Raw genomic sequence first — 21,615 nt, forward strand, 5'->3', positions numbered from 1 at the left:
CTGCGCACAAACTGTCTTTGTTCCCTGCGGTTCACCTTTTGACATAAAGAGCCAAATTCCACTTCATTTTAATGCTGAAACCCCTTCCCCAAAGTGAACGTGAGATGTATGTATGTTACGTATATGTTTACCCACTGTGCACGCCCTCAGCTCCTTCCAAACCTGTGGAATGTGTAGGACTCTCGTGTGATACAGACCCTGTGAGGCATAAAACCCAACCTGTCCTCCACCTTTGAAGAAAGAAAGAGGACCTTTTGCACACACCGAAGATCGTCTCTTCCTCGTCTGCGAAACAGATACCATGTAGGCCAGGCTAGAATGTTCTTTGAGAGATGTTTGAAGTCCACTCTGGTACTTGGGCCCAGTACACCCCCCAAGGAACAGTGTTAGGACAATTTTGTCCTGGAAATTTTTCAAAGCAGACGTTGCCAAGCTTTCTACCATAGCTGCAGAAAAATCTCACATAAATGAATTTGCTAAGTGGTTGGATATGAACAATTAAAGATAATGATTTAGTTTTACAACAATTAAGTCATTCTTAACAGCAGGAGTTAGAAATCAGGATCCAGTGGATCTTGTCAAATGAGCAGAGCTGAGGGTGATATCCCTGGCCTGGCCCAGCACCCCACACATATGTGCCTCTAATGGTGTGCTACTACAGGGGCTGTGGTTTCATTTAAGCTGTTTTTTTTCCTCCTAGATGAAAATGTAAGGTTAGTGATGACATTACTCTTTACTCCCAGCACCTAGCATAGTGCCTACCAAGTTGCTATAGTTTCACCTCAGTTTTACCTAAGTTTGCCGGCAAAGCAACATTGTCAGAGAGCTCTCCTTTCTATTCTTTAGCCATCCTGGTCTTTTGGATGATATTTGGTTCTGGAACATTATTTCCGGGATTTAGGTGGCCCATCCATAGCTTTGCTTCCGTCAGCTTGTGTCTCCCAAGTATGTAGTAAGTGGCTCTAGGCAGCTTCCAGGTGGCAAGGAGTTATGTTAGACCCCTATGGAATCACCTTCGTGACTGAGTAGCCTCCACATCCGTCACAGGCTCTGCTTCGGCTGAAGGATACTCCAGAGATGGCCACATGGCATCTGTCTGTATTTTGGTAGAGATTTTGTGAGGACCTCATGCATTACTGCCTAGTGCACTCTGCACTTTACACACCTTTAACAATCTGTCAAAAACCTGCAAGGCAAGTAATTTAATTAAAAAGATGAACAGTCAACTTAGGCAAAATTGAGGTAAAACCATAGCAACTTGGTAGGAAATTCTGGCCAGTTTCTTCTCTAGCTTGACCTCTGTGTTATATGCTTAAATTTTCTCCAGGTACTATACTTTTAATTTTCTGTTTTCCTCTTATTCTTTTTGTTGTTGTTGAAAATATCTCACATATTCTTGGGAAAGAAGGCAGGGCTTAAGGTAAAATGAAAGGCTTTCTTAGTGTCATTTTTGGTTGGAAGTTGGTTATGTTTAAACTCAACACCGGAAGACAGAAGTTATTTTTGACCTTGTTCAAACTTTATATTAAATGTCTACATCAGGAGTGGGCAATGTTTTTATTTTTATTTGTTTTGGTAGGTGAAAAAAAATATTTGTGCACTTTTTTTCACATGCAAAATAAAAGGTTTTATTGAGTCCTAGGGGAAAAAAATTAAGAATGATCTCTTTGAGTAGAAATGATCCTCCAAGAGGGATTTAGTGCTGGTTCTGGGCCATGAACGTGGTTTGCTCCGGACACACTGGGTGGTCACAGGTGTGGTGCACACAGCCCTTTCAGTCCCTGGGCCTGTGGAGGACTGCTGGAGGACATTTGGGGCTATCCCATTTCATCCTCAGGGCAGTGCTACAGAGTCTGTGTTACTGTGGTTGCACTTTAGTAACAGGGACATTGGTGCAAAGATGTACTTTTCGGGTTGTTTGGGGAGTGGAGAAGTGGATGAGGACAGGGACTGAATGGTTCCAGAGCTTGGGGTCCCAGTGTCCTCCTCAGTTTGCTCTTTCCTTTCCTGGAGTCTGAGGTCTCATCCCACCTGAGCCTGGCAAGAGTAAGCATTCCCATGACGTTTGCCATCCCAGGCTGATGTCTCCCTGCTGGGATGGCTCCCAGAGTCCCCAGATTCTGCTTTCCCCTGGGCTGTCACTTCTATCAAGTCTACCTTCCCCCCAGACCTGGGGGGAGCTGTGGAAGGTCCCGGATGGGTCTTCTCTAGGACCTCCTTCTCTTGAAAGACTGATGTCTCCGGAACTTAGGCTGGCTGAGCTTTACTTATCAGCAAAGATTTCTCTCATTACTGAAATAAATGGCAAATGCCTGCTATTGCAGAATCTTTCCCCAAAGTGGATCAGAGATGGAGTATCATCAGTAGCATCTCAAGAAATGTCAAATCTGGCAGAAGAGTATGAACGGGGCAGCTTTGGGCTGTGCCCATGGCGGTCTTTGGGCACATATCAGGGGCTTATGGTAGGGGGTTGGTGCTGTCCTTTCTCTGGCAGCAGTCCCAGCCTTGCACACTTTTTGGGGCTCAGTAAATAGTTGTTTATAGATTGGAAAGGTCTCGGGGTGGAGGGATTTGTGAATTTACCTGTGTTCACCATGTGGCCGAACCCATGAGGGAGAGTAGTGTGTAAGCAGGCATCAGCTTTATGTGCAGTCCCATGTGACTCAGACCAGGATCGGCTGCCATATAAAGTGGACCCTCTGTTGTTCTGGGGCATGGAGCGGGAGTCCAGCGTGGCCGGACAGTCATCTTTTAGTCCTTCATGCTGAAGCCAAGATTTTTTTTATCTTGACACATACCATCCTCACCCGTAAACTATAGTTGCTGGTGCTATTTCTGGCACCACCGTTTTTATTTCTCATTTTGGGTTTATTTTATCATGCCTTGGGAGCTCTGAGCCTGCTCTGTGGTAGATTTAACCAGAGTCTATTCAGGGCACTCTCAGGGACACAGTGTTAGAAAATAAGGTCACTTCTCTCTCTAACACCGAAATAAACTGATAGATGCTTGTATGCAGAGTACAGGAGGAATGAGGTAGCTGGCCTTTCGTGCTGGCATGTCTGTCACTGTGCTGTGACAGTGACTGGGACATGGGCCTCATGTGAACGGGGATTGACTGTGAGCTAAGACCTGGCATCTGCTTGTGATGATCATGCTTTTGTCATCCATTCTCTCTGGCTTGGAAAAGGCCTAAGCCAAACTAGAACAGTCAGAGCTAAATTGGCATAAGGCATGTCAGTTCTTCCTGGAAGGGCCCTTTCAGAGGACCCGCTTCAGTGGTCCAGACTGTCCATCTAGTAAGAACACTTGGGATCACAGAGCTTCCTGGGCCTCTGTCTGCCGAGTGGGAATCAGGGGGACTGTGCAGGGTACTCCCTGGGGGACGCTGATGCACAGGTAGTTTTAGGAACCCTGGATATGGGTCAGTGCTTTGTAAACTGAAGCACACAGTCACCAGGAGGGCCATTCAAACAAATTGCCAGTTGCTCCAGAGTTTCTTATCCACTCAGTCTGGGGAGGGCCTTGAGATTTGCATTTTTCCCAAGTTCCCTGGTGATGTTGAGCCTGTCTAGGTGAAGTCCTCATCCGAACGGTGTGTAGTGCTAGGTCTCTGTCCCTGGACATAAGGTTATAAAGGTGGATGTCTTGCAGAGAAAATGCTGCAAAGGGCATAAAGGGTTGTAAAAGTTCTCCCAGAGAATATGACCTTTGATGCAACAGGCTTTAACCTTCTCATTCAGAATCTTCAGTGCAGTTCCTAATTTTTAAAATAACACTTCTGCTTAATAAGCCATGTATATGTATGTTTTCCCTAACTACTCTGTATTTTTCTTTAGTCTGTGTAGATGTTCATGTTTAAAATACCAGTTCAACTATGATTTGCTTTTGGGGTTATCATTTATTAAACATTTTGGACATGTGGAAGCAAACCTATTATGATCTTTATTTTTTATTTTAAAAGAAAATGTTTCTGTAGCATATTCTGCTATAAATAAAATATTTATAAATATAGTGATTATTAGAAATTTTTACTAACATCAACACTTTAGGCCATGAAAATGTACATATGTCCTTGGATTTAAAAATATTTTTACAAAATAACTCTCTTAGGAATTTTCATTGTTTTAGTTGATGAGTTGTTTTAGTTGATGTTCTTCTTTATGCTCAGCAGCATGGGCAGTTTTTGTTTAAGATAACATTAAAGCTGGGCACAGTGGCTCACACCTGTAATCCCAGCAGCTTGGGAGGCTGAGGCAGGTGGATCACTTGAAGTCAGGAGTTCAAGACCAGCCTGGCCAACATGGTGAAACCCCGTCTCTACTAAAAACACAAAAAATTAGCTGGGCATGGTGGTGTATGCCTATAATCCCAGCTGCTCAGGAGGCTGAAGCAGGACAATCACTTGAACTTGGGAGATGGCAGCTGCAGTGAGCCAAGATTGCGCCACTGCACTCCAGCCTGGATGACAGAGCAAAACTGTCTCAAAAAAAAAAAAAAAAAAGATGACATTAAATTTACACTCTCAGAACATTTTTTCTTCAACAAAAATTGATACAGATACTATTAAATGGATTAATTTTGGAGGAATACAGTGAAGATAATTTCTAAATTTAGTCTTAGGTCCTTAAGTAAAAGTGACTTCAGTTAACTAAAACATGTTTTTGAAAAGGCATGAGGAGCCCTGCCTGGTGGCTCACACCTGTAATCCCAGCACCTGGGGAGGCCTAGGCGGGTGGATCACTTGAGGTCAGGAGTTTGATACCAGCCTGGCCAGCATGGTGAAACCCTGTCCCTACTGAAAATAACAAAAATTAACTGGGTGTGGTGGTGCACGCCTGTAATCCCAGCTACTCAGGAGGGTGAGTAGATATATATATAGAAGGTGGAGGCTGCAGTGAGCTGAGAGTGCACCACTGCACTCCAGCCTGGGTGACAGAGCGAGACTCCGTCTCAGAAAAAAAGAGGAAAAGACCTGAGGATTTCAAGTGAAATCTGGTTACATGAGTATTCTATAATTAAAATAGGGGTCCTATCTGGAAACTTAACTCTTGGAATATTGAACTATTCTGCATCATTCAATTAATCCTATTTATATAGTTTAATTATATATTTGACCCATTTAATCTGAGTATCTTGTAAAAACAAAACTAGGTAGGATATCTTTTTATCAATTTTAGTATCTGAGAAATCTGATGTCTCTTTGGTGGATGTGGCCAGAGAGAACTGGAACATGTGCTCTCATTGCCAGTTTGATGCTTTTTTAACAATCTATGAAATAAATGCTTTTAGAAAATGATTTTACTGGGCAAAGAGAGAGCCAGGAGTGAATGTAAAATTCGTATTATCTATTGTTGCATAACAAATGACACCAAAACTTAGTGGCTGAAATGATACAGATTTTCTGTCTTCACATTCTGTGGGGATTCAGAGTGTCTTAGCAGGGAGTTTCTGGCTCAGGGAGGTTGTTCTCAGTTGTGGCTGGGGTTGCAGTCCTATGGAGACTGTACAGAACCTGGAGGCTCCATGCCCAAGGTGGCTTAGCTGGCTCAGCTCCTTGACTGGAGAGATGATGCTGCCTGCTGGTGGGGGCAGGGAGCTCAGTTCCACCCCGGCTTAAGCCTATCCTGGTGCTGCTTGGTTGCAGAGCAAATTTTTGGCCAGGCAAGAACCTGAAGGAAGATTTTTCATAATGTGTCAGACTGGCTAGCTACCCAACTCTACGTATTCATCATGTTTGCCCTGGGGTGCTGCCTAATGCCAGGAAGTGCTCCAGTCTGTGTCTGTCATGTTCTGTGTCCTCCAGGAGCTCACAACACAACAGAGAGAAGGCTAAGCCCAGGGCCCATGAGAAGCTGGTACAGTGAGCAGCATGGGCACAGCCTGAATGAGGAAGGAAATGTGTCCAGGAAAAGCTTTCCTGAAGAAGGTCAGATTTGAGCTGAATCAGACATGCCTACCTTTTTAAGAGAAGGTAGAGGTTAGCCAGGTGAAGCTATGGGCTGGAAGCAGGGAGTCAGGGGAGAAATTCAGGAAGGAAATGCTAGGAAGATAGAATAGACTTAGTTAAGGGACTGAGGCTCAAAACAGCACAGCAAGTCTGGAGAACTTCAGCAGTTTACTTTTGCAGTGCCTAGGAAGATGTTTGAGTTGGAGAAAGATGCCAGGACTGGAGATGCTAGTGTGGTAGGTAAGGGAGTCAGTCCTTCTCCTTCTCAACCACACAGCTTGGTTGCATGTGCATCTTGCCCATCATGCACGTTTTCTCATTCATTCCTCTACAAAGATCAGAGCATTTACAAGGCTTAAGGCATTGTGATGCTTTATTGAACCCTGCAAGTAGATATGTCCACATTTTATAGATGAGAGACTGACTGAGGGATATTAATTGACTTGCCCAAGATGATGTGGCCAGTGAGTAGCAGGGCTGCTTCTGTGTGAGAACCTGAAAGTCAGGTTAAGATGCAAGCTAGTTCTTCATAAGAATCACTGGAGGCACCTATTTTGTATAAAGACTACAGGGCTCCACCCTAGACTTACTGATGTCTAGGAGAAGGGCCTCAGGTACTCTTTACTATTGGTGAAGTTGAGAGCTTAGCTTTGCTTTCAGCTTGAATTTGACTTCAGTGAGGGTGGAAGAATTGAGGAAGAGAGCGTGCAGTTTGTTTTCTGTATGTGCTGAGGGGCATGAAGTCCAAAGGATGTTTTTGTTTGGAAAATTGTGAGTGACATTACAGCCCCAGTCTCTTTGAAGAGATTTTCAAAGTCTCTAAAAAATAAATTGTGAAGAAAGATATCACTAAGTGTCAGTATCTTGGAATCAACACACAATTGGACTTTTGATATTTGATTTGATTTGATATTTCATGTGGATGAGTAGCTAAAAGGTACTAATGAGGTATTTAATAGTGGTACTAGAATCAAAAGCTGATAAACACCTGAATACAAAGGCCAGACAAGTAATAATGTGATAGAGTTCCTCAGGACTACAGAAAAACATGAAGAATAAAATTACTAAGAATTATTCAAAAGAGTTGTTGTTAAGGATTGCTCTGTATGTCATAATGTACTGTTTTAAACTTTTCACATGTATTGGGTCATTTTATCCTCAAAACCAAAAATGTTATTATTTTTGTATTTCACAGGGCTAAAGAATTTGAAAAAATGTGTAATTTAGTTAATTATTGTTTTTAAATGCTCAAACAAATGTGTTAAATTTTTTAATATCCTTATAATTTTTTCTGCCTGTTCTGTTACTGAGTGTGAAGTGGTAAAAATCTTGATCTCTCATTATAGATTTGTCTGTTTCTCTTTTCAGTTCTACAAACTTGTATTTCATTTAATTGAAGTTCTATAGGTGCATGCACATTTAGAACTCTCAGGTCTTTGTAATAATTGACTCTTTTATCATTATGTAATGCCTTCTCCTTATCTTTGGAAGTGCTTCTTGTCTTAATTAAGTTTACTTTGTCTGATATTGAAATAGCCACATGAGCTTTCTCATGATTAGTGTTTGCATGGTATATATACATATATATTTTTTTCAATTCCTTTATTTTTAACATACCTCATCTCTATCCTTAAAGTTTGTCTCTTATGGTGTATAGTTAGAGATTTCTTTTTTTAATCCAGTCTTGACAAACTTTCCCTTTTAATTGAGGGGTTAGTCCATTTACATTGATTGTAATTTACAGTGATATTATACATTGGTATGGTTGATTTTTACATCTGTTGCCTTATTCTTTGTTTGATCTGTTTGTTCCTTCTTTCTGACCTCACTTTGGCTTACTCAAGTAATTTTTAGCATTTTATTTTGTCTCCTTTGCATTTTAGCCAAGGTTTGGTTTTATTTTTTACTGGTTGTGGTAGGGGTTAGATCGATCAATCAGTAGATAGATAGATAGATAGATAGATAGATAGATAGATAGATAGACCTTGGGTCATTCATAGATAGATAGATAGATAGACCTTGGGTCAGTCATAGATAGATAGATAGATAGATAGATAGATAGATAGATAGATAGACCTTGGGTCATTCATAGATAGATAGATAGATAGACCTTGGGTCAGTCATAGATAGATAGATAGATAGATAGATAGATAGATAGATAGATAGATAGACCTTGGGTCATTCATAGATAGATAGATAGATAGACCTTGGGTCAGTCATAGATAGATAGATAGATAGATAGATAGATAGATAGATAGATAGATAGATAGACCTTGGGTCATTCATAGATAGATAGATAGACAGACAGATAGTAGAATCCCCATCTACACTGAATGCATATTTTACCACTTCACATTAAGTCAGAATCTTCCCACTGTTTATTTTCCTTCACCCTTCTCTTGTCCTTTGTGCTGTTCTCTATTTTACTTCTACGTTTGTTGTAAATGTCACAATACATTATTTTTTACTTTTCAGCCAATATCTTTCTGTAAATATTAAAAAAATTATAAATCCACACATTTGCCATTTCTTGTGCTCTTCGTTTCTTCCGAGAGCTAATTTTTCTCATTTAGTACTATTTCCCTTCAGCCTGAAGAACTTTCTCTATTTATCATAGGGTAGGTCTGCTGGTGATTAACTTTCTTAGTTTTTACGTAGCTGAAAACTGAATTAATTTGCCTTCGTTTTTTTTTGCCAGGTGTAGTATTCAAGGTTGGCAGCCTCCTTTTTCTTTCTTTCAGCATTGTGAATACGTTGTTCCATTCTGGCCTCCGTCGTTTCTAAAAAGAAGTTGGCTATCATTATTATCTTTGTTTCCCTGTATGTTGTATCTTTCTTGTCTTATTGCTTTTAAAATTTTTTTCATTTATGTTTTATTTTCACCAATTAGACTATGTTGTGCTGTCTGCTTTGAGTTCATTGATCTTCTTGGCTGATGTTTTTTCCAAATTTGGCACATTTCATCTACATTTCTTCAAATATTTTCAATCCTATTGTTCCCTTTTCTCTCCTCTCCTCTAATTGCCCATATATTTTATTGTTTGATATTATCTTGCAGGTCACTTATACTTAATTTCTTCCCAGTTGCTTTTCTCTCTTTGATTTAGTAAATTTTTTTTCATTCTACAAAGTCCAATTAGCTAGCCATTCAATAAATTTTTAATTTGAAATATTATATTTTAGTCTTGTATTTTATTTAGTGCTATTTTACAGTTTTTATTTCTGTCCAAAAATGTTCCATCTCTACTCCTATTAGATTTTTTAGTTGCATGAACGCCTTAATATATTTGACGTAGTTGTTCTAAAGTCCTTCACTATCGAGCTCACAAAGTGAGTCATTTGTGATTCTTTTTTTATTGACTGTGTTTATTTTTACTTACGGGTCATATTTTCCCATTTTTAAGTATGTTCTGTAATTTAAAAAATTTTTAGTTTTAAATTTTTAAATTGTATTCTAGGTGTACCCAAAATCATAATATTTGTTTCATTTCTCAAGAGTGCAAGCTCTCTCTTTTTAGTGGAGATAAGGGTAAGGAGCTGTATGTCCACATCCCTCAACATTTAGTTAAGGTCGGAGTTACACTTTAATTAGATTGAGTTCTCCTAATCGGCCTTTAAAAAAAAAGTCTGTCAATATCTCACCTGGGAGAAAGTTGGTCTACAATTTTAGATCTTTGATTTCCTGTTGGATTAAAAGATTGAAGCATCATGAGAATATATGGGCTACATGATTTCTCTCAGCCTTTTGTCTAATTTGGGAGGCTGGGGAAAGGTGGTGGTATATTAGAAGGCTTATTAGGAAAAGCAATTTGCTTTTGCATTTGCTCTTCTAGCTTCCAATCTGTCCCACCGGTCCATGCCATTGTCTAAGGCTTGTCTGTCTCTCCTCATTACTGCAAGTCTCTCTCCAATGACTTCTTCCTCCTGATCCAGACTGGGCAGTCCTCAGATAGGGAAACTGCTGTGGCTTTCAGCTCACCTAGGAAGGGCTTCTTTCTTCCTGGCCTTTGGCTTCTTTGCACTTATTACTATTTTCCAGGCCTGTAGAAAAGTAACTTTTTATTTTGTCCAGGTAAAATGCTTTGTCGCCATAGGGTGGAAGCTTTTTTGTGCTTCTAATTGGACACAGAAGTCTCATATGCATTTTTAAAGCAAGTGCCCCAAAGTATAAAGTGTCAGTGAGTTCTCTTGTCCCCTGGAAGCTGATTGGGTTTCAGCAGTTGGAAGCACTGGGTGACCATCTGTGCCCAGTTGAATGTGTTAAGTGACATTCTTCTAGTTTTTCTTCTATCCAAGTCTAAAACCTGTGGTATCTGTGCTATTCTATTGGGTCACCGCTGGTTACTGATACCTGCCAACCACATAGGATATCTGAAAGGCAGTAAGCAATAGTAATGATAAATAAAACAGGCATTGCCCTGTAGGACTTGCCCTGAGACACTCTTTTTTAGTTATGGAACTGCCCAATCACATATAAGCCAGAAAACATGAAAAGTTAAAGATACATACACAGACTTGATTTGTAGCATTACTACTGCTTATGGTTTAAATGTAACTGATTAATGTTTCAGATACCGTATCAGTGTTGTTAAATGTATTGTCATTTAGTAGTCTGAACAACCCAGAGTAAAACTGAGATTCCAAGTTGGGGTTGACTGTAAAATATACACCTTTAACCACCTTGTTAATATAAAAATATACACCTTTAACCACCTTTAACTACCTTGTTCAACCAAGTTGATTAACTAATATTATTTTATCTAATACCTACCTTATTGTGGGCATTGATTTGAGAGTGAACTATAAGAGAATTTGAGATAATTGATTTAAGAGATGGACATAAAAGAAATCAAAGACCGTGGAACATATAGTTTTGTTGGTGAAGTTAGGCTTCCATAAAACAACCAACCAGGGCTACAAAACACCATATAACAAATGCTGTATTTTATGGAGCAAGTTGTATTTTTTATCTTGCAATAAAGTATTATCATTAAGATAGCAAAGTTGCCTTTAATGTAATGGAGGCATTAATTTGAAATTTATTCAGAGTGTCAGTATTTCTTGATCAGTCATTTATATTGACATCAATTTCCCTGAAGTTCTAAAGAGAACATATAGCAGACATTAAATATGGAAAGTTTAATCCGCAGGGAAACCTTACCCTACTTGCTGTACACATGTACCATACGCGTGGCTCTAGCACTCCACTTGCTGGGGAGCTAGTGTTGAGGGTTTCTGGGGTGCACAAGTCAGAAGGGAGCTGTGAGCAGCATCCTGGGGCGCTGTTGCTGCTAGTCTCTCAATCCTGCTAGTGTAGTCTGGCTCTCACTTTCATCAACACAATGATTTATATTTAGCCTGTTCATGCACAAGAGCTTTACTGGTGAGAAAGACCTGACTGTGCTTCTATTCTGAAAGCTAAATGTCCTTTGACATGAGAAGTAAGAAGCGCCCAGTAGACATGCCCTATACCATGGACAAACCATACTGGTATTATTCTAAGCAAAATAAGCTAGTCACAGAAAGACAAATACTGCATAATTCCACTTACACAAAGTACCTAGAGTAGTCAGCAGTGACAGAAAGTACAACAGTGGTTTCCACGGGCTGTAGCAGGGAAGAAGTGGGGGTGAATGGGGGTACAGAGTTTCAGTTTTGCATGATGAAAGGGGTTCTGGAGTTGGGTGGTGGCAATGGTCATACAACAGTGTGACAGTACTTACTCCACCCACTGTACACTTCAATATGGGTAAGTTGGTCAGTTTTACATTTATATACATTTTACCTCAATTTAAAAAATGGAATCATATAAAACATGATGTCTCAAAAAATTTATATTTCAGCCTTTAAAAAAAAGTATCCAGTGGATTCCGTTACATTTTACTAACATTATGCTTAATTTTTTGTAGAACAGCAGAAAACATCAGTATTGGTATTGGCATTGTTCTACACTTGCTTATTAAGGAGATGAATAGCTTTCCTTAGGGAAAGCCAAAAGTAGAAATTCTTTGGCCTGAAATCATTGCCACCTGCTCTGGAAAGCACTTGAAGAAGGCTCCAATTATACTTCTAGACAAGAAAGCCCAAACCCAGGGGGTTGTTAGACAGTGATTAGTCTCTCGAAGGGCAGAAAAACAATGTGGGAAAGCCCTGCCCTTGCAGGTGATGAGCCCCAGGAGCCTGTGTGTCTTTCAGACAGATTATGTGAGACTTAGAGTCCCTGCATCTGATGTTGAATGTATCATGGAGACTAAGTTTTTAAGGAAAAAAAAATAAAAGGGAGACGAATTTCAGCAGAACTCTCTAATACTTGGAAGGATGGAAAACTGCCAGTTTGTAATCATAGTGGAAAACAGAAATTTGTTGACTTAATTTCTTGGCGTGGTATTCTAGGGTTACTTAAGTACTATTACATAATTTTTATTTTTATTTTTCAAGCAACGCAGTGACTGATTTAATAGATAGCCATTTAAAAATAATAATTTAAAAGATCAGCCTCCAGATAAGATAAATGCTTTCTGCTTAGGTTTTTGTGAGTTCCTTACCCCAATGTTTTTACTTTAAAGAAGTATTCGTTATGATATCGGCTAATAAAAGATTTTGCATGTGAAATTGTGAGCAGCTACAAAATACATGTTTTTTGCAAGTTTCTGCTGGACAAAGAAATACAGTGACTTTGGAAGAACTGAGCTGATGAAAAAGTAAATATTTCCCTGAGCTGATGTAAAAGTAAATATTTCCCAATATATTTAGGACTTAATGAATCTCAGGTGCTGTCAAGTTTAAATGTTTTTTAAGGAAGGTGGCCCCACCATTCTCTCCTGCCTAGAATATCATAGTAGTCCCACAGAATATATCAGAGTTACCCTCATTTACATTCATATATGGGGATCTAAATAGTAGTCCCATCTAGCTGCTGCTCACATTTTGGCTGGGAACTTTACTATAAACTCTGTGTTTGCTTTGTTATGGTATTCGTCTTTTCTAGATGAGTTAGGATTTCCAGCTTTTGACACAATCATTGAAATCCTAGAAAATGATATTATTAATTAGATCATATCCAGTCAGTCATGTGCTAGCTTTGAAAATGTGTATTTGTAAAATAAGCTGTGTCTGAGTACCATTTTTAGGAATGTTAAAAATGAAAATGTGAGATGTGTAGCACTCTTTTTTAAAAAATGTATTATTTGCCACCAGGTGTGTTTATCCTTAATTTTCAACCAAGTATATTTATCCTTACAAAGATTTTGTGACACTGACATTGTAGTAAGCACTTACAGGTTTTTCCATCATGGCGTTTTTGGAAATTTCTATCTTGGTGTAACATTTCTTTGACCATATATGGGTTTGCTAAATGTTATTGTTTGTAGAGAATCAGTGAACAAAAGTGATGGGCTACATTTGAGTAAATTTAATGAAACTTTGAAGAGTATGCTTTTCTTTTCTTTTTTTTCTTTCTTTTTTCTTTTTTTTTTTTTTTGGTAAAACCCAGAGAAATATACAGATCTGTTTCAACTCAGTCCAAATAAAAATAAATAAGTAATTAGAATACATAAAAGCCTTCTTTTTAAGCTGTCTTTTTTTGTAGCATGTGAAGAGCATTATAGAGAGGTGATTATGGGCTTATTAGTTTGAACCTCAGAAAGATGTCTCTAATTGTATAAGCCTGCCTTTTTTGGAAAGAAAAGGAAAATTTTCAGCTTGTTTGGAAATCGATCCGTAACCAAAAGGGGGTTAGAGGGAACTTTGTTAAGTGACTCCTCTGTGCCTGGCATTTTTACATATATTATTTTGTTGGTACACATTCCTGGAAAGTAGGCATTATTTCTCTTTGTTGATGAAAAAACGAATTGCCCAACTTGATTTGTCCAAGATACATTGTGAATAATAGTGGCCAGGACTTAACCCAACTCTGCCTTACTCAGTGCTGCTGTTGAGGAGCCAGCCAGCATTGACTGAATGTGTGCGTTGTGCCAATTCCTTTGTCCACTTTTTTATAATAAATTGTTATTTGATTCTCACAGTGACCCTTGGAGGAAGGGGCTATAATTCTCTTTTTATAGACCAGGAGGTTAAGTTAGTTACTCAAGGTCACGTAGTGCCATAGAGGCAGGCTTTGAACTCAGTTGACTTCAGACTTCCAAAGAGAGTACATTAGCTAATCGTTTTGGTTCCTATACTGTATCCCAATTTAAGGCAGCCTAGATCCTTTAGAGAGTTGCTCACCTTCTATCTTCTGTAGACTTATAATAAGGGTATTTGCCTGGGCTTACACTATATCTGCTGCATAACCCACGTTGATACACTGCAGACAGGACATAAACAACATGGCTCACTTACTGCCTTGGGATCCCACTCATTCAGAAGTATCTATGAAGTGTCACATCCTGAGCCACATCCCAGTGATTAAGATAACCAGGCAGGGGATTGTGGTTTAGTGGGAAGATACAGCTCTAACTAACCTTTATATCTGGGGCAAATGTTTTAATGGAGGCAGTAAGACACCATAGGCATGAAGGAGAGAAGTGATCAAAGCTCCGAGTCAAGGGAATGTTTCTCAAAGGCGGCACTGTCTGAACTAGGGAGACATGGGCTGAAAGTCTCCAGACTCACAGCGGGAGACAGGGGTATTTCAGACAGTGGGTAGCATGTGTCCAGTGGGAAGGCAAGAAGCATGGCCTGATGAGAGGGTGCTGCAGTGCTTCTGAATAGCTGAGACAGAGCAAATGGGGACTTTGGTAGATGAGACTCCATCCATAGTGGCCTTGTCTGCCATCCTGGGAGGTGTTTGGACTTGATCTTGTAGGTGATGAGGAGCAGTGAAAGTGTAAGGATTATAGGTGTGAGGGCAGGAGGGCATGGTCACAACTGGATATGAGAGATTAATTTTGCTGAAAGGCTGATGTTGGAAGACAGGTTGTGAGGCGATGATAATGCCTGGGTGTCACACTGAAATTAATTTAGGATGAGAGTATTACTAAATTTGTAGCTGCTGACTCCCTACCTTAGCAGGCAGTCCATTCAGATTTGAGATTGTTCGACTGCCACGATGTTCTTATCATGAGCTGTATATAACTTCTGCTACTCAGAATGATGTCTCTTCCTCCACATGACAGGCACTTCCCTAGTTGATTTAAATATTTTTAGGTCCACGTCCTGTCCACCCATGCCTCAGTTTCTCAGGATCTGCTAGTGCTCAACACTCTTATCAACTTGGATTGTACAGGAGGTGCATGGCCTTTCCAGACTCGTGCATCATCTTAGTGGGGGCTTGCAACACTATATAAGATTCTGGCACCTTCAGCCGGGCTTTAGAAGGGGGCTTGTAATGTGTACATTCACAGCACAACAGAACATCCCCTTTGCCCCTGCTACATGGGCTGACCGGTTGAGTACAGAGTAGTACTTGTCTATATTTGTACTGAACTCAATGCTTCTGATAGTGTAGCCTATAATTTCACTAGTATTTATGCCATAGCTCACAGTTGAGAGATAAACTCAAACTTGCAGGCTTTTTTAACATGAAATAGTTGATGAGTTTCTACTGTGGATTGCATTACGTACTTTTTTTGGATGATGTATTTGTAAAGACAAAGACTGTTTTTTACTTAATCCTGGTGTCCTCTTCCATCTACTGTGGTGACTGACATATGCCAGCCCATCAGGAAATAGTTGTTGAATACATGTAGTTTGATTATTATTTTGACCTGCATTTGACATTGGTACTATAAAGTTGTTCTAGCTTAGAACATTTGGAATCATGATTCTATTGTATATCATTTTAGTCATTGTCAACCTTGAATTATCTGTAATCACATTGATAAGCCTGTCTTATGTCTTGCTTACATTATAGATAAGAATGTCTGGTAGACTCAGAGACAAGCCTTGTGGATGCTTAAGAGGTGTTTCCCACTTTATATCAAAGTGTTTTTAAGAATAGTTTTGGAGTTGATTTATAATCTGTTCTATAATTCTTCAAGTTTCCACACTTACTGTTTTTTTCTACACATTTTTTGGTAAGTCTTTGTTACCCACACAATAGGTGGGTTCAATTTCTTGGTGGGTGACAGTCCAGTAACCACAACTGGATTTAACAAGGGGATTTTATTACTTGCAAGAAGTAAGGACACCAGGATAGTTCCCAGAGCAGTGCCTTCCCTAACTATGGTGAAAGCAGGGCTTTCACTGGGCTGGTTAGCTGTCATTGTATGAAGAGGTAAAGGCAGTGCAGGCGCAGTTGCTGGTCATGTTTCTACATATTCAGCTTCTACATAAGATCAAGCGCCTACATATGGTCATGCTTCTACATACGTTATATATAATGAAAATTGCACATAAACTCCTTCCCAGGCAGGATTTTTAGTAGGGTGATGTGGAGAGTTTGTCAGAGTTCATCTTCAACTCAAGCATCCCTGGATCCAACAGGAGAATCACTTGAACTGGGGAGGCGGAGGTGGCAGTGAGCTGAGATCACACCACTGCACTCCAGCTTGGGTGACGAGAGTGAAACTGTCTCAAAAACAAAACAAAACAAAACAAACAAAAACCAACACGAACTCAAGGTGCAACAGGGACAAGTGGGTAACCTTTCACAGTGTTTACCCGAAAACCCAGGGACCCTGGGCTACATCTTCTCTCTCCTGTATGTCACTTTCCATGGATTATCAAGAGGTTTAGAAAGTTTATCCTTTTATGTTCAAGAAATTTATTGTAGAATAAATAGGATTAGAACACATTTTGGAAATCTATTATAAGGTCACAACTTATTAGAAGTTGTAGAAAAATGGAATAATTTAGTTTCCTTGTAAGCAGTATTATTGACTATTGGTTTTTCTTTTTTAGTGGTCTCCAGCTACTTAGCCATGATCGATAGCTATAATCCTTATTAAGTATTTGAAGATGTTGAGTACCATCCACTGAAGGAGTCCCAGGGCTGATTGAGGAAGTTTGTGAATATTAAAAGATGGAGATGGCCAGGCGCGGTGGCTCAGCCTGTAATCTCAGCCCTTTGGGAGGCCAAGGCAGGCGGATCACGAGGTCAAGAGATTGAGACCATCGTGGCCAACATGGTGAAACTCTGTCTCTACTAAAAATACAAAAATTAGCTGGGAGTGGTGGCATGCACCTGTAGTCCCAGCTTCTCTGGAGGCTGAGGCAGGAGAATCGTACAAGAGACAGAGGTTGCAGTGAGCTGAGATCACGCCACTGCACTCCAGCCTGGAGACAGAGCGAAACTCTGTCTAAAAAATAAAAATAAAAAACTAAGATGGCGACACTGAGTTTTGTTTTTTAAAGCACTTTTGTGAGTTACAATGTATATGTAACTAAATTTACTGATTTTAAGCTTATGGTTTAATGTATTTTCACAAATATGTCAGTTATGCACCCACTACCGCAGTTCTGAATAGAACATCTCTGTCACCCAGCATGTTCTTTCTGGCGTCTTTGCAGTCAGTCGCTTCCCCCACACTCTGACCTTGCCGATCACTGATCTGCTTTCTATTGCTCTAGTTTGCCTTCCTCTAAAATTTTCATATTTTGGGGATTGTACATGTAGTCTTTTGTGTTTGGCTTGTTTTCCATAGTATAATGCTTTTGAAATTCATTTACATTGTTGTACATATCAGTAATTGTTTCCTTTTTATTACTTAGTAGTATTCCCTCCTGTGATACACCACAAATTGTTTATCCATTTACCAGTTGATGGACATTTGGATTCTTTCAAGTTTGGGGTTATTATGAATAAGGCTGCTGTGAACATTCTTGTTCAAATCTTTGTGTAGAACCTGTGTGTTTAAATTTCTCTTAGGTATATACCTAGTAGTAGAATTGCTGGGTCATATGGTACGTGCTTAACTTTATAAGCAACTGCCAAATTGTTTTTCAAAGTACTTGTAACATTTTGAATTTCCAACAGTCATTGTATGAAAATCCATGTTGTTTCATATCCTTATGAATACTTGATATTTTCAAGCCTTTTTAAATTTAGCCATCTTATTTGGTATGTAGTGGTATCTCATTAAGGTTTTATTTTGCATTTCCCAGATTAATTATGTTGAAGATCTCTTCCTGTGTTTACTTGGCATTTCTTTATTTTCTTTGTTGAAATGTGTTGGAAAAGGACATCTTGTCCTTTTTTCCTTCTTAATACGGTTGTTTGGCCTTAGTTTTAATATCATTAGTGAGTTTATAAAAAGAAACATAAGGAAAAAATAGTGTTGCTTTTGCAGTTTCTACAAAAGTGTTCTTAATGGATATTTTGTTTTCTGACTGTGTGTGCATGCACATGCACGTGTGCTTTTTGGGGGCATGCGTGGAGGAGTTCTTCTGTCATCTGATGGCCGGATTTCACTTATCTTACCTTGCTTCCTTGCATATATACTCTTTATTTCCGAGGAATCTGTCAGTTCACATTCCCCGGGAAAACCACTTGTGGATTTACTAACTACTCTAAAGACACACTCACAGTCACACTCTATTCCCATGCAAACCTTAACTCCAGTGCTGCTCTGAAGGCCTTCCTTGGCAACCTCCGTCATCAGCCCACAGTGAGCAGGACACCATCTGGTACTTTTCAGTTCTCATGCACCTAGCACTGTGCAGCAGTACATAATGGGGGAGTCAACACATGACTTGTTACCAGGCTGCTGACCCGGGTGACCCAAGTGCTCTGTAGTGGTTTTGGGGTTTCAGTGAATACAAATTCAGTCTGAATTGATAGATCTAATACGAAATCATTTTGAAATTCTACTTTCAAAGCTGCTTATGGAAGCTTTGAGTATAGAATACCTACATTTTGCTTGAGAGATTCTATAAATCTACTTGAAAATGTGTTGCAGCAAACTATGATTATGATATGACTATGAATAAGACAGGGAAACTGTATAATATTTTTGTATTAGATTTATCTAGGTTAGACAACCTAAGAATATCCCAAATTTCATTTCAGATTTCCCCTGGGCATTCATATTTTAATCTACCTTTATCAGTGAGGCAGAAGGCAGAGTATGCTCTTGATAACTTTGAAAGTTGAGTTGACTCATAATGTGATCATGCTGTGTAGAAATTATTTATTTATTTATTTACACTAAAATAGATGAAATTGTAAACTCTTAAGAGGTTATTTAAGAAATTAAAGATCCATTATGATCTAACAGGGCACTAGATTTACACCTAGAAAGTCTTTGAATCTGGAGTTGGCTTAGCTCTGTGACTTTGAAATGGTCACTTAACCACTCTGGGCTTTCTTTTTCTCATCTGTGAAATGAGTCAACCGGAGCAGATGACTATACCATCCCTAAGTTGCAAGCATCTGTGCTATGAGTTATTTGTATTAGGATCGTCTTGATTTCACATGGCAACTTGGAAGATAAATCCAATCTTGAATTTCTCCATATGTGGTATTACTCCCTGTCTCAATCCCAATTGAGTGACTTTTCTATCTGTGAATTCATTCTAGTAAGTGTTCAGTTCTTTACTATTTTCTCCCTTTTGAAAGTGTGAGAAGGATAAGGCAAAAATCATGAGAAAAATGAACAGAGATTTTAGATATAATTTTTGGCTAAGACAAAAAATACTGGTTGTAAAATATTAAAATACAGAACCTTTTGCTTTGTTATTATGTGTCACAATCAAATTAATATTGGCCTAAACATATTTTAAATCAATATTTCTCTAACATAATAATAACAGCACATGATTTTATTAATTTGAGTTTATGGAAATCCCACATACTTCAGCAGGCAAATAAAATACTACCTTACACTTCAGGTATTAAAGCAATAAAAAAGAACCAGGGAAGATGGAGTTTATATTTCTATTTTAATCGAATACTAATTTATGTTCTTGTTGAACCTTGTTAGGTAATGGGACAGGAGAAAGTAGCTTTTTGAAAGTTTTAAAAGTGAGTGGAAAGTATCAATCTTAGTTGTTATTTAAATGGACATTTTCAGGCTTTCTTTGTATTTTTTGGAAGCTATACAAAATCTAGGTCAGGATTTGCAGCCTTCTTAACAAATGTTTAGAGTATCATTCATTACACGTCGCTCCAGAAAGGAGATGATAGTGCTGAGGACACTGGCATAGATCTTAATGAAGTAGTTTTTAGCCATTATCTGTTGGAGTCCCAAGTGCCTCCTTAAAATATTTTTCTGTTGGTTACTCCCATAAACCTGCAAAATATACAGTAAATCTCAATAAAGAAGATATCTATTACAGTCAGGACACTTCCTTCCCTGTCTGTTGGCTCCTGCTTTCGAGTAAACAAAGACACAGTCATTTGGACTGATGGTATCTGACAAAAGCAGATGCTGGAAAAGAAGACAGTTAAGATTTTCAACACAGGATTTTCTTTAGCATTGCCAGCTGTCCCGATAACTATCACTTTCATGACTCATCCCAGTATCTCCAAGAGCAGAGAAAGCAGAACATGTCCAGCAGAAGCGGCTTTCCTCCAGGAGCCTCTCTTTCTTTCCCCTAAAAAGGAGTCATGTTGTTTCTGGGCCCGGTCAATGTTAATTTTCCCTGATAATGAAACAGTCTGTATTTGAAATTTGGAACTGTGAGGCCATCAAGATCTGTCCTCAATCCAGGAAAAAGAAGCCCAAGACCAGCGGAAATGTGTGCTTGTTTGTGACCTTGGGTCTGAACTGCATTTGGAGGACACATCGAGCTGCTGGACCCGTCTTGTGGTATCTTCTCCCTTTGCAAACATTAACAGTGTTTCTGGGGGACGATGTACCTGTTTTCCCGCCCAGTTTTGCAGTTGTTTTTGAGGAAGCTCCATCATTTCTTACATGATTCTGTGAGCTAGAAGGATTGACACGTCCTTTCTGGGATGTTGAGTATGAAGCGGTGCAAAGCCAGAGTTCCCAGGCTGATGGCAGTACACAAGCATTCGTTTAGTTTGTCTTCCATTGAATACATGAAGTTGGCCCCATAGTGGGATTTTTGTTTCCTTTTGGAATCAGTCTTAAAGTTTCTTGGAACAGCTGAATTAGAAATAGGCTTTGAATCCAATTTATCCTCAGATAAACATAATGTCTGTGATTCAAGGAAAATTAGTTTCTTTTGAACGACACCTTTTAATCACTTTTATTCTCCAGCATAATTTTTAATCTTTATCTTTTCCTTTTAGAAATCTCCAAATTGGACATTCAGAGCAGCATTCTTGTTCTTTCTACATCTTGAATTAGAAACTACCAAGGCTCTGTAAGTCCTGATAAGGAAATAAAAGGTAATTACACTAAAAATCTATTACTAAAATCATGTATAAATCTGGTTATAAAGTAAATATAATCATTTATATGTTGAGCAGAATTTAGGTATTCCTCAATTTTTCCCACCTTTTTCATTCTTAAATACTTTCCCTTCCCTCCTTCTTTCTTTATTCCCTCCCTTCCTCCCCACTTACTTTACGTATATTCATTTAGCAAACTTTTATGGACTCTACCCTGTGCTGGTCACTGTTCTAAGCACACACGCTTTATTCCAACCTTCCATGCCCTGGCAGGAATGGGGAGATTGGCAAAAACCACCCTTGTGGAACTGGCTCCCCAGCTTCTGTGTCGGCTGGTGGAGGGCAGATGCCCTGCCATTGGTTTGGCTGAGAGGCTGATCCCAGCACCTGCCCCACCTTCACTATCACCACTGGCCCTGAAATGCTTGGG

General features: G+C 39.2%; 1 protein-coding gene across 1 annotated transcript in view; it reads left to right on the forward strand.

The window, feature by feature from the left end:
* Window positions 1-21,615, forward strand: part of FAM110B (family with sequence similarity 110 member B) — a 148,420-nt gene that overhangs the window by 18,491 nt on the left and 108,314 nt on the right. Inside the window, exon 2 of the mRNA XM_064384211.1 lies at window positions 21,084-21,182. The gene's annotated coding sequence lies outside the window, so the exon portion shown is untranslated. The remainder of the gene's footprint in view (window positions 1-21,083; window positions 21,183-21,615) is intronic.

Source organism: Aotus nancymaae, unplaced genomic scaffold (genome assembly GCF_030222135.1).
Source record: "Aotus nancymaae isolate 86718 unplaced genomic scaffold, 86718_ANA_hifiasm-v0.15.2.pri h1tg000036l, whole genome shotgun sequence".
NCBI lineage: Eukaryota > Metazoa > Chordata > Mammalia > Primates > Aotidae > Aotus > Aotus nancymaae.